The sequence below is a fragment of the Sinohyriopsis cumingii genome, chromosome 10 (assembly GCF_028554795.1).
Source record: "Sinohyriopsis cumingii isolate HCF-2022 chromosome 10, ASM2855479v2, whole genome shotgun sequence".
NCBI lineage: Eukaryota > Metazoa > Mollusca > Bivalvia > Unionida > Unionidae > Sinohyriopsis > Sinohyriopsis cumingii.
In genome coordinates this window covers 59,758,099-59,773,366 of record NC_142970.1, presented here as the reverse complement: position 1 = coordinate 59,773,366, position 15,268 = coordinate 59,758,099, and positions in this window count along the sequence as shown.

The following is a 15,268-nucleotide window of genomic DNA, read 5'->3' as shown; positions in this document are numbered from 1 at the left end:
TTGCCTCGTTCGCCTTGCTCTAGGGCTGGGCCTGCCTGAGTGTGTAAGTGCATTTACGGCAAAAAGTTACGCGACCTTTAGTCTGGACACTACATAAATCAGTTTCTCGCGTATCTGTTATATAAATGGGAAGCGTTCTCGAAATAATCCAATAAAAGCTAATTTTTCTGTGTTTTTTTCCGGGGGGGGGGGTAGTGTTGTGTAATCACAGAGTTCTCTTAAAGAAACAACAATGAATGTAACGTAATAAAATACTTTGCCTCGAGACAGTCATAGTGCTCATTAAGTTAATTACCGCTGTCAATAAGAGCCTCGACGAATTCATAGCGCTCAGTAAGTTAATATACGCTGTCAATAACAGCCTCGAGACAGTCATAGCGCTCATTAAGTTAATTACCGCTGTCAATAACAGCCTCGACAAATTCATAGCGCTCAGTAAGTCAATATACGCTGTCCATAAGAGCCTCGAGACAGTCATAGTGCTCATTAAGTTAATTACCGCTTTCAATAACAGCCTCGACAAATTCATAGCGCTCAGTAAGTCAATATACGCTGTCAATAAGAGCCTCGACAAATTCATAGCGCTCAGTAAGTCAATATACGCTGTTCATAACAGCCTCGACGAATTCATAGCGCTCAGTAAGTTAATATACGCTGTCCATAAGAGCCTCGAGACAGTCATAGTGCTCATTAAGTTAATTACCGCTTTCAATAGCAGCTTCGACAAATTCATAGCGCTCAGTAAGTCAATATACGCTGTCAATAAGAGCCTCGACAAATTCATAGCGCTCAGTAAGTCAATATACGCTGTCAATAAGAGCCTCGAGACATTCATAGCGCTCAGTAAGTTAATATACGCTGTCAATAAGAGCCTCGAGACAGTCATAGTGCTCATTAAGTTAATTACCGCTGTCAATAAGAGCCTCGAGACAGTCATAGTGCTCATTAAGTTAATTACCGCTGTCAATAACAGCCTCGACAAATTCATAGCGCTCAGTAAGTCAATATACGCTGTCAATAAGAGCCTCGAGACATTCATAGCGCTCAGTAAGTTAATATACGCTGTCAATAAGAGCCTCGAGACAGCCATAGCGCTCATTAAGTTAGTATACGCTGTCAATAACAGCCTCGAGACAGTCGTATCGCTCATTCAGTTAAAATACGCTGTCAATAACAGCCTCGAGACAGTCATATCGCTAATTAAGTAATTTACGCTGTTAATAATAGCCTAGAGACAGTCATAGCGCTCATTCAGTTAAAATACGCTGTCAATAACAGCCTCGAGACATTCATTGCGCTCATTAGGTTAATATACGCTGTCAGGAAGAGCCTCGAGATAGTCGTATCGCTCATTAAGTAATTTACGCTGTCAATAACAACTAGAACAAAGTCAGCTGCAATTCCGTATGTATGTATTGGTCAAACGGCACGTACGCACAATACTAGCTGTCGTGTGACGGATAAAGCACTACCCTTTCGTGTCACGTGACAAAAGATTAATGTGCTTACTTCTCACAGCACACCTCTATAAAGTTTCGTTATATTCTTTCCATTAACTCATAAAACCTTAATTCATGACATGTTTGTAACTTAGCTGAGATTAAATAAGTGTGACATTTTCTTTATTTGTCTCCACCTGGATTTGAAATAAATGCAGATGGCTTTGCTTTTGAATAATGAAGTGGTTTGTTATTGTTTAGGATAGAATGTGATATTTATTACTGTGACCCTTGCCGCACATTTGATGTGTTCAGCGTTTTCTACGACTCGCTGTACTAATTATACCAAAACAAAAAGATTTGAACCAGTCTTGAAATGGGTCAATATAAAACAGGGTTGGAAGACCATGTTTGGTTGAAAAAATCGAGTAAATCAGACGATATACAGGGTTGGGTGGACTTGATTGGTTGAAATGAGATGTAACAATTAAGATAATGCATCTTTTCAAAGATAATTCTATCATCAAATTAACTGAGATGGTCGAAAAGGTTCTGTCATTTTGTTTTAAACAGCTTTGTTTAAAATCTCAGTAACGAAAGCCGAGGCTAAATCTTCATATGAATAATTAATGATTACCTGTACTTTATATGAATGATTACCCGTAGGCCTACTTAATATGAGTGATTACCTGTACTTTATATGAGTGATTACCTGTACTTTATATGAGTGATTACCTGTACTTTATACGAATGATTACCTGTACTTTATATGAGTGATTACCTGTACTTTATATGAATGATTACCTGTACTTTATATGAATGATTACCTGTACTTTATACGAATGATTACCTGTACTTTATATGAGTGATTACCTGTACTTTATATGAATGATTACCTGTAGGCCTACTTAATGCGAATGATTACCTGTACTTTACAATGAGTGATGAATGATTACCTGCACAAAATAATGAAACGGTTCACGTGGTTTTCTCAACAAATATTGTTGTTCTAGGGTTTAACGCCATTTTTAAGCACAAGATAGGCTATACATAGCGACCAGTATAAATGGTGGAGGAAGAACCCTGAAAAACCCAGGGAAGAACCGCCGACCCACGAGAAGCTACTGGCAGGCTTTCCCACATACCCACGCTAGCCGAGCCTTGGACTCGAACCCACGCAGACAGAGGTGAGATGGCAGTGATCGGGGCCCCTTCTCAAAAAATGACTGTATATTATGGATCGTTGTATGCCATGAGCTATAACTAAGAATCTTACATTAGGGATGTCATACATTAGGGGTCGTTTTATGACCCGAGATATATTGTGTTGTTTTCGTCGGTTTACAATAGGACACATGGAATTAATATTGTGTTGTTTTCGTATGTTTACAATAGGACACATGAAATTAACATTGTGTTGTTTCCGTATGTTTACAATAGGGCATGGATTTCATAATGTGGTGTTTCCGTATGTTTACAATAGGGCATGAAATTAATAGTGTGATGTTTCCGTATGTTTACAATAGAGCATGAAATTAATAGTGTGACGTTTCCGTATGTTTACAATAGAACATTAAATTAATAATCTGATGTTCCCGTATGTTTACAATGGAACATGAAATTAATAGTGTGATGTTTCCGTATGTTTACAATAGAACATGAAATTAATAGTGTGATGTCTCCGTATGTTTGCAATAGAACATGAAATTAATAATGTGATGTTTCCGTATGTTTACAATAGAACATGAAATTAATAATGTGTTGCTTTCATATGTTTACAATAGGGCATGGAATTATTAATGTGGTGTTTTCGTATGTATACAATAGAACATGAAAATAATTATGTGGTGTTTCCGTATGTTTACAATAGAACATGGAATTAATAGTGTGATGTTTCCGTAGGTTTACAATAGGTCACGTGGAATTAATGATGTGGTTTTTCCGCATGTTTACAATAGGGCATGGAATTAATAATGTGGTGTTTCCGTTGTTTTACAATAGAGCATGGAATTTATGTTGTGGTGTTTCCGTAGTTTTACAATAGGGCACATGAAATTGGTATTGTAATATGCTAAGGGATCTCTTTACCGAACCATTCATTCGTTCGCGTTTGTTCACACATTGAAAAACAGACTGGGAACACTTTGTGAAAGCATATACATCAAATTATACAGAAGCAAATAATATTTAAATAAAGTAAATAAACAGATGCAGTTTTTGACCTTCACTGTTAAGTCAGAACAAGAGTAGTGCTCATTACTACAAGACGTCAACAAACGAAAAATAAGATCTTTGTACAAAAGGGACATAAATCATTTCGTATACGACAAAATCTTGCACGAGTTATCTTCCTTCTTAAATCTTTGATCACATGCTCGATGTTGTTTTCTGTGTTTTTGATGTGTTGTTTTTCTTACTTTTGCTTTCTTAGTTTTGGTGGCTCTTGCAATACATTAATGGCTAAATCACACGGAGGAAATAGGTCGGGAACAGTTCTTTGAATTAAACGTGTCTTGGCCAGTCACAGTCAAGTCTGTTAAATGGTCTTACCCACAAAGAGACGCAGTCAAGTCATTCAAATGGTCCTGCTGAACCAGAGACGCAGATTGTCAAGTCTGTTCAGTGGCCTCTGCCCACATAAAGACACAGACAGTCAAGAGCAATTACAACACAAATCTTACTTAATTTGTGAATGAAAGGGTACCCATCATGTTAGTTTCAACATTCCCTTAATAATAATAAATGACACTTTTGATATTCTCAATAATCTTGACACAAACAAATCAGCTGGTTTAGATGGAATTCACCCCAAAACTCTGAAAATGTCGGTTTTATCAATCTCAGAGTCGTTGAAAGAAATGATTGACTGTAGTATCATTTCCTTTAAATTACCGGAATCCTTGAACTTAGCAATTAATAATGGAAATGAAAAGAATGACTCATTTCTGTTTTATCTGTACTTTCAAATAAATTACTGAAACACATGTCAGCAAGTATATTTTCAGATATCAAGACAAGTAGCAACTCATCCATAGATCACAATCAGGTTTTCGAAAGAATCATTAATGTCAAACTGTATTGACAAAACTGATATACCAATGGCTACTAGCAGTAGAATCAGGCGAACTTACTGGCGCAATCTTCATTGATTTTAAAAATGCATTCCATTTGGCTGACCATTCGGTGTTCATTAAAAACAACTTTCAGCCTACAAGTTGTCTCCAAACTCAGCTGCCTGGTTCACGTCCTATCTCGCTAACAGACACCATGATGTTTGCACGGGTAATATATATCCGAACCAAGTCATATCTTAAGTTGTGTTCCTCAAGGATCTATATTAGAGCCTCTTCCTTTTCTACTATTTATCCATGACTTAGCCATGTATCCAGCGCAATGTAACACATATATTTTCGCTGACGATTCTACATTGCATTAACCCGGTAAATCTCTAGACTCCATTAAAAAAAACTTCAAATTGACCTGAACAATATATCAGTTTGGTGTCATCAAAACAAAATGCACATTCATATTTCTAAAATGAATTGTATGACAATCGTAACAAGGCAGCATCTATCTACTAACATGGATTTACTTCTAACTCAAAAAGGATTAGACGTATGAATTGTCAAAAATCAAAAGCTTCTTGGCATCTACTTTGATCAACATCTCTGCTGGAATGCACATATGGATCACCTACGTGCAATGGTGGTTAAAAGAATAACTCTGTTAAAATCGCTTTCGAAATTTCCACCTCCCCAATCACCTGAACTTTATTTTCGGGTTATCTACTACCATTGATAGATTACGGCTGTACCATATGGGGAAACACATCCAATTATAATCTGTCCAGAACTGATAAATTCTAGAAACGGGCAGCCCGAATAATACTGAAACTTCCTGTTATGACTCCCTCGAATGTTTTGTTTCACGTCTGCAATGGTTACCTACACAAAAACGTATTCGTCATTTTAAATGAATCATGACACCTAAGTCTTTAAACGATCTTTCACCAGTTTATATCTCTAACCTAATTGAACTAAGATCATCATTTATTGAGCATAATTTCCGATCGACGACTAACAACTTTCTCAAGATTCCGTTGGCGAAAACCAATCATTACAAAAGCTCATATACTGAATCAGCACCTACTGTATAGGACTATTTACTATTGAGGATACGTAATTCAAATTCCCTTGTTTCTTTTAAAATATAAATAAATTCCAGCTGGAATGACACACAGGCTCTGATTAGAAAACTGTATCATAATATCCTTAAATAATATGCACAGATCTTATTCGATATATAAAATGCGTACTTCTCATGCTGAAATGTATGTACCTGTGTATAAAATACTGTTCATACGTGTACATGTTTCCCAGTATTGTCATACACAGTCATTCATGTAGAATATGCATGAATGAGTGTGCGAAGATGCATGATCATGTGCATGGTCTTCTTGTTGTTTTTAAACATAGCCATTTACAAACACTGAGGACCATATGGCAGATGGGTCAGTCACGACCAAATGTGTTATCCCCGTTAAAGTTATTATTATTATTATTATTATTCGAGCAAAGTAGTGATGGCTCGAAAGATATATGGCAAATTTTCAGGCATACCCTTATCCATACCATACAGTTGCAAGACATTAACGAGGCACCCATTTTGGAAAATAGACGCTGTCCAAGAAAGCGGAGATTGTTGACTTCTTTGGTTGGCACATGGAGATGGTTATTTATTTGAAAACCAGCCTGAGAACCCCCACCCCACCCCCAAATAATTTTGATTTTGTTTTTTTGTAATGGCACAAAGTTGCGCTTTCTTCTGACGGACAATGTGTGTCAAACTAGCAAATAGTGGTACACGTAACACCTACGAGCAATCGGAGGAATATAGTTCGGCCATTTTCCTCAAATAGTGAAATAACGTCAGATACATCTATTGGAATACACATAAATTTGATGTGGGTTTTTTAACATATAGTCGGACCACATCGGCTATTCTGTGGGACGGAAATATGAGTCAGATGTGTGTCGGTGCAGTGATTTACACAAAAATCATACATTTTGTTCGCCAAAAATGTTTTACAAAAAAGAAACCTCCATCTATTCGGACTACCTCAGCTATTTGTTTGATTGGATAGATCATAGGATTGACCGAGAAGTTGCAAATGAAAAAATAGTTCCATGCATTCGCAATTTCTTGTTGAATCCTTATTTCGTAAACAGCCTAGTTGAATAACTAATCAGTTTAGGCAATAAAACATTTTTTTCTTTCTTTTTAAACAACAATTAATCAAAGTATAAAGCCAAAAATAAACAAGCAAAATAAGATAGCCCTAGACTGCTATTCATCTAATAACATCTTAACCTCCTCTCTTGCACTTACCTTTTTGGTTCTACTGGGAGCAGTAATTTCTATCCTATAGCAGAAATTTCCTAATGCAAACTCGGATCTCAATTGCACATTTTAGATGAACAAAGCAAAACTGAAGTTTGATGGGAAATACCTGCGGAGACTCGTGATCTGAATCAAAGGAAACTGTAAGCTACTCTATTCAAAGGTGTTTTTGAGCGGAAACTGAAAAGGTGGTATCCATCTGTTTTTGCATACTGCCAAAATTTCAGGCTCTGGCTGGAGTAGGGTTTTATTTCAGCTGCAGTGTGTCATCTTCATCATGTTAATTTGCCCGTCCAGTAGGGAGCCCTCAGTGGTCCGTATCATTTGCAACCATAGTACATTCACCAATCAAGGTTTACACAGACATCCCCGTCTTGATTTCATACGCATCTACATGGATCCTAACTGGAAACAGCTTTCCAGACTATAAACCTGCCCGGGGCTAAGTTGCTAAACTAGGGCGTGATACCTTTGCTTGTCAGGGGCTAATTTACTAAACTATATCGTGCTACCTTTAATTGACCGGGGCTAATTTTCTAAAAGTAGGGCGCGCTACCTTATCTTGCCTGGGGCTAACTATGGCGTGTACATTTACTTGCCAAGGGCCAATTTACTAAATAATGTTGTTCTACCTTAACTTGATTGGTGCCAGTTTACAAAACATTTGTCGTGCTACCTTAAGCTCATACAGGGTCAGGTTTTTATAATTTGGTGTTTACTTTGCCTGGGACCAATTTACCAAACTATAGTGAGCTACCTTAAATGTTCGATCAAACTAATAATGCGTGCAGGTTGAATATTTTAGCAATGTATTTTCAAAGGAGGAAATTGTTTGAGTCACACAATGCTAATGAGATAATTTGCATACGGTAATTAAAAACCTCTTTCAACTACATGCTTTCATGATTGATGACGATTCACGGGGGATTCCTTTGAAGTAAATTCAAAGAGAATGCACTCATCATGTGGGTTGATAACAGCATAATACTCTTTGTTTCCCAGTCACACAATAAACTTGGAAAATTCCAAGAGTTCCGTATCAGCCTTATTTATTTTGTCACGGTGCATTGTACACAAAGTACCAGCTCGAACTACCAACCCCAGTCACATTCACAAAAGCAACAGCTGTAGTGGCAGTAGTAGTAGTAGTTGTTGTTGTTTTTATTGTTGTTGCAGTATTGGCCACGTAGCAGTAGTAGTTGTTGTTGTTGTTTTTATTGTTGTTGTTGTTTTTATTGTTGTTGCAGTATTGGCCACGTGGCAGTAGTAGTTGTTGTTGCTTTTATTGTTGTTGCAGTATTGGCCATGTAGCAGTAGTAGTTGTTGTTGTTGTTTTTATTGTTGTTGCAGTATTGGCCACGTAGCAGTAGTAGTTGTTGTTGTTTTTATTGTTGTTGCAGTATTGGCCACGTAGCAGTAGTAGTTGTTGTTGTTGTTGTTTTTATTGTTGTTGCAGTATTGGCCACGTAGCAGTAGCATTGGCTAATGTTGTTATTATCGTAGTAGTCGTAGTAGTTGCTATTATTCTAGTACTACTAGAGGTAGTTGTTGTAGTACTAGTAGCAGCAGTATTAGCAGTAGTTTATGATCATATAAATACCAAAAGCAAAAATTCCTCCATTGAATTTCTCTTCGGCTGCACGTTTAATTCTTACTAATAGATATAAAATAATATTTGTTAGTATATGTGTTCTCTTGGATACATAGTATAGTATAAAGTGCATCTTAGCCAATACCAACTGTATTTTGCATGTCCTGAAACCAAATATTGCATCTCTGGTTTCCATGGAGATTCCTATTCAATAAGGATAGAGGCTGGGTATTAGTATTTTTGGAGCAACAACAGTCATTTCTGTTGGGGTTTATTCGGTGCAGAGTTTCCTTGTATTTTACGACAAGTTTATTACCGACGAAGTATGTTTAAAAGAAAACACATAGAGACACACACTTGACATACACGCGCACATAAACACATGTGCACACAAAAACAAGTCGGTAAAATCGCAGGATCTTTGTTTTCTATTTAATATGACAAGAGCTGTGATTGAGATTCAAGTATAAACAAAGGAATTCGTGACAAAAATGAATAAATACATGAAATTCTACGTAGTCTGGGACTCCTAACATAAATATGACAAATGTGTATAATTCAGTATATATTACAAAGTCTGGGACTCCTAACAGAAATGAAGTAAATATGTACAATAAGGTATATATATTACAAAGTCTGTAACTCCTAAAAGAAATGTAGTAAATATGTACAATATGGTATATATTATAAAGTCTGGGACTCCTAAAAGAAATGTAGCAAATAAGAACAATTCAGTATATATTACAAATAATGAATATGTATATATGTCATTGAAATGGTCAGATGGAGAGGGCTTCATGTAGAAAAAAGATCCAGAACATAACGTGTAAAATACTTTGTATATATGTCATTGAAATGGTCAGATGGAGAGGGCTCCATTAGAAATGAAATCGAGAACATTACGTGTAATATACTTTGTATATACGTCATTGAAATGGTCAGATGGAGAGGGCTTCATGTAGAAATGAGATCGAGAATATTACGTGTAATATATTTTGCATATATATCATTGAAATGGTCAGATGGAGAGGGCTCCATGTAGAAATAAGATCGAGAACATTACGTGTAATATACTTTGTATATATGTCATTGAAATGGTCAGATGGAGAGGGCTCCATTAGAAATGAGATCGAGAACATTACGTGTAATATACTTTGTATATATGTCATTGACATGGTCAGATGGAGAGGGCTCCATGCAGAAATAAGATCGAGAACATTACGGGAAATATACTTTGCATATATGTCATTGAAATGGTCAGATGGGGAGGGTTTCATGTAGAAATGAGATCGAGAACATTACGTGTAACATACTTTATGTGGATAAATTTCGGTTTTATTAACTTGCTGCATTTCATATATCACTTTACAAAAATGCGTACTTGCTTCAAATTATTTTATTTTATCTCAAAAGACACAGTTATTTGAAATTTCGAAGTACACAGTAAAAATAAAAGGCGAGTTGCCTGGGTATTATCCAGCAGTAATATGCAAACACAATGTCATTAACTGGTTCCCTCTCAAAGGATGGCGAAGATCATTAATGAGATTTTCGACAGCAGTACAAATATTAATTAAAAAAGATAACGTGGGAAATAATGGTTTAAAGTAATCTAACATTGTATGCAAAGGTAGAAGTCCTCGGGATACAATAGTAGCAGTCGGATGACTTATTTGGCCCAGTACTTGATGGTACAAAAACTGACTTGATCAGACACAGTACTGGATGGAAACAAAACAATAAATTTGTATAATTCACATTTTTAACATTGACGTCACCTCTGCTGCACAGCAATGAAAACTCGACATTTTATTTTGCTTGATAGTGCGATTGACTCAGTACGTATTCTGATTGACTCAGTAGCTATTCTGATTGACTCAGTAAGTATTCCTGCAACTCTATTACTTCAGTGAACGTTATAATCCATAAGTTCAGCGTACGAAACGTTTTTTCATGAAAAACATTTGAAAATTCATTTCCCCATGTAAAATACAGAGGGAATATACGAGTTTAGAATACTGCAAGTGTGTTCATAATGTTCGCGTTATGATGACGCTTTACGACCGGATTTTAAATTGGATGGCAAATTAACCAACGACACTATTTGTAATGCGCCCTCTTTATCTGTACCTTACCATCAAGACTATTACTTTATTCATCTATATTATTACTGTATTCAATTCATATATTATTTTACTTCATTAATCTATATTATTGCTTTTTCCATTCAGAGTATTCGGGCCCAGGGAGACCGAGTGGTCTAAAGCACTCACCTTAAATTTTTTTTTTATTTGTTTTAATTTTATGGTGTTCGTTTTTGGGTTATAATATCATTAGATATGTTTTTTATGTTATAGGTGTTGTCTAATGTTGTAAAGTCCTCATTATTATTTATTATTATATCACTGCCATCTTACTTCTGTCCGCGTGGGTTCGAGTCTCGGGTTCGGCCAATGTAAGACAGCTTGTCAGCAGCTTCCCGTGGATCGATGGTTCTTACCGGGATTTTCCCGGGTTCTTTCTCCACCAATTATAGCCTTGTATAGCCTATATTTCGCTTAAAAATGTCGATAAACCCAAAACAACATTCGAATAATTACAATATTCATTCAGATTATTACCTTATTCATCCAGATTATTACCTTATTCATCCAGATTATTAATTTATTCGTGAAGATTAATTTTTTTCATTCAGATTATTACTTGATTCATCCAGTTTACTTGATTCATTCAGATTATTACTTGATTCATCCAGATTATTACTTGATTCATCCAGATTATTACTTTATTCATTCAGATTATTATTGGATTCATCCATATTATTACTTGATTCATCCATATGATTACTTTATTCATCCAGATTATGTTATTCTTTCAGATTACTTTATTCATTCAGATTACTATATTCATCCTGATTATTAATTTAATCATCCGGACTACTTGATTCATCCAGATTATTAATTTAATTATTAATTTAATAATCAAGATTACTTGATTCATCCAGTTTACTTGATTCATTCAGATTATTACTTGATTCATCCAGTTTATTACTTTATTCATTCAGATTATTATTGGATTCATCCATATTATTACTTGATTCATCCATATGATTACTTTATTCATCCAGATTATGTTATTCTTTCAGATTACTTTATTCATCCAGATTATTAATTTATTCGTGAAGATTAATTTTTTTCATTCAGATTATTACTTGATTCATCCAGTTTACTTGATTCATTCAGATTATTACTTGATTCATCCAGATTATTACTTTATTCATTCAGATTATTATTGGATTCATCCATATTATTACTTGATTCATCCATATGATTACTTTATTCATCCAGATTATGTTATTCTTCCAGATTACCTTATTCATCCAGATTACTATATTCATCCTGATTATTAATTTAATCATCCGGATTACTTTATTCATCCAGATTATTACTTTATTCATTCAGATTATTACTGGATTCATCCATATTATTACTTGATTCATCCATATGATTACTTTATTCATCCAGATTATTACTTTATTCATTCAGATTATTACTAGATTCATCCATATTGTTACTTGATTCATCCATATGATTACTTTATTCATCCAGATTATTACTTTATTCATTCAGATTATTACTAGATTCATCCATATTGTTACTTGATTCATCCATATGATTACTTTATTCATCCAGATTACGTTATTCTTCCAGATCACTTTATTCATCCAGATTACTATATTCATCCTGATTATTAATTTAATCATCCGGATTACTTTATTCATCCAGATTATTACTTTATTCATTCAGATTATTACTAGATTCATCCATGTTGTTACTTGATTCATCCATATGATTACTTTATTCATCCAGATTACGTTATTCTTCCAGATCACTTTATTCATCCAGATTACTATATTCATCCTGATTATTAATTTAATCATCCAGATTACTTTATTCATCCTGATTAATTTAATTATTAATTTAATAATCAAGATTACTTTATTCATCCTGATTATTAGTTTAATCATCCAGCTTATTACTTGATTCATCCAGGTTATTACTTTATTCATTCAGATTATTACTTTATTTATCCATTACTTGATTCATTCAGATTATTGCTTGATTCATCTAGATTATTGCTTGATTCATTCAGATTATTACTTTTTTCATCCAGATTATTACTTGATTCGTCCAGGTTATTATTTTATTCATCCAGATTAGTATATTGATACATCCAGATTATTACTTGATTCATCCAGATTATTACTTGATTCATCCAGGTTGTTACTTTATTCATCCAGATTAGCATATTGATACATCCAGATTATTACTTGATTCATCCAGATTATTACTTGATTCATCCAGGTTATTACTTTATTCATTCAGATTAGTATATTGAGACATCCATATTATTACTTGATTCATCCAGATTATTATTTGATTTATTTCAGATTTATACTTTATTTATCCAGATTATTACTTCATTCATCCAGATTATTATTTGATTCATCCAGATTATCATTGTGGTTATAACGCTATACTCGGGTTAATTATGCCATAGCATCGTTATAACGCTATATATGGGTTAATTATGTTATATATTCGTTGTAATGCTATAAACGGTGAATTATGCTATAGCATCGTTCTAACGAGGAAGCGGTGAATTTAATGATAGCAAACTACAACGATGGTGGATTGTACTCTAAAACTCCAAACGTGAAAAATTTAAAGCAACGATCATGTCCTGACACTGTTATTTGTCAATCGTGTTTATCACATGATAACTGTGTTATTAATCAATCGTGTATTTTATATGACAACTGTGTTATTTAAATATCGTGTTTATCTCAGGACAACTGTTTTATTTATCAATCGTGTTTATCATATAGCAACTGTCTTATATATCAATCGAGTCTCTCTCATGACAACAGTGTTATCAGTCGTGCCAATGAATGACAACAGCTTTATTTATTAATCGTGTCTATCACATGACAATCGTATTATTTACATTATTGAATTTTCAACTAATAAAGACCTTTCAGTGATATGCTCCACTCAAGTGATATGTCACAGGATTTTCTATACGTTTATTTTGGAAGCCATTTCAATAGTTAGACTGGCACCATTTTCATCCAGGATTAGCGTTATGTTGTAAATTCCATGTCAATAGAATTTTGTACGAGTAGCAATAACACGATATTTAAGATGGCTGCCCTGTTGACCGTACTGGATACTTGATCGCACCATGTTCATTTATTACCAACTAGACATCATAAGAAGTATTCTGGCAAAACCCTCATGATGATATGACAATCAATCTGTAGCAACGAAAGTTTCAAGATGGCCGTTTTAACGACCATACTGAATGTCATATCAGCGCACTGTGTATATAAGATCTGTGAAATCGATCGTTGGCACGACCTTCCGTGCATGGCGAAAGGGAGTAAAACTATTTTTAAATGTTGTGGTGGTGGCCATATTAGAGGTCAGGTCAGCACTATATTTATTTATGGTCAACAAGTAAGTCTTTCAGTTAAAGGTCCATGTTGATATGACCATAAATTCAGAAGTATTTTCGATATCAAGAGTTTCACGATGGCTGCCATATTTTATTCTATACAAGCACCATTTTCATTTAGAATGCAGCATAGGAACAATCAATGTTTTGCTGTAAAAACCCATGCTGACATGACACCTCCCCCAATTCAGGAGTGAAGAGATAGCGAGATTTTCGGATATCTGAGCAGCACCATTTTAATTTATGATCAGTGTGATCTTGTGTAAAATTTTATTGCAATGCTCCACGTAGTTGATAAGAAGTAGCGTTAACAGACCTGTGCTAACGGACAGATGGGCAGATAGGCAAGGAACAACAGCCACCCCATAAGACATAAGAACATTTGTTAACCAGTCTTCTCCTGGTCCATTTGATCTGTATATTAAGTAATTCACGGGACTGCCATTTAACCAAACTGGGAGGCAAAATAAGTATGGGCGAATTCGACACCATTTACTACATCAATTACCCTTATTCAAGTACCCTTATCAAATTAGGTGAATTCTATTTTAAATAAAACTCGAGTTTTCATAATGTTCCTTTCCTCATTTCCTTTCACCTACTTTTGGAATTACTCGTTTCTATACACTTTTTAAAATGACAACAGTTTTCTATTCATAGGTCTATCTTTCCATGTAATTTGAAGGTCACATGATTTTTTACAAGAATACTTTTTTTCATATGAAGGCAAAATATATGAAAATACATGCATGCCATTAGGACTTACTAAAGAACTAGTTTCATCTTCAAGAATTGTCACAATAATGCTTATGTACACAATGTAAAGGTATCTTAAAATTATGATACAAGTATGTATATATGTTTGTATGTATGTATGTGTGTGTGTATGTATGTATATATGTATGTTTGTGTGTGTGTGTGTGTGTGTGTGTCTAATGGTACGTCAGCACAATCCTGGCTATACAGTGCAGGTTAAAGGTTAAGCTCAAGAATGCAAAGGCAACAATTGCAAACAAACTCCAACGTTGTGGGGTTTGTGTTATAAAGCCATATTGTAAACAAACTCCAACTTTTTGGGTTTTATATTATAAAGCCATATTGTAAACAAACTTGAACGTTGTGGGTTTCATATTATAAAGCCATATTGTGTTCACTAACACCGATAAAAATATCTGTAACAAAGCTATTAATAGTATCAAATAATTGAAAACTGTTCTTTATTTTTAATTTTTTATTGCTGAAATCCAAACAAAGGGCAAGGAAATGCATTGATTAATGGCAACAAAACAACAGAATAAGTGGCAATATGACGTTACAATAT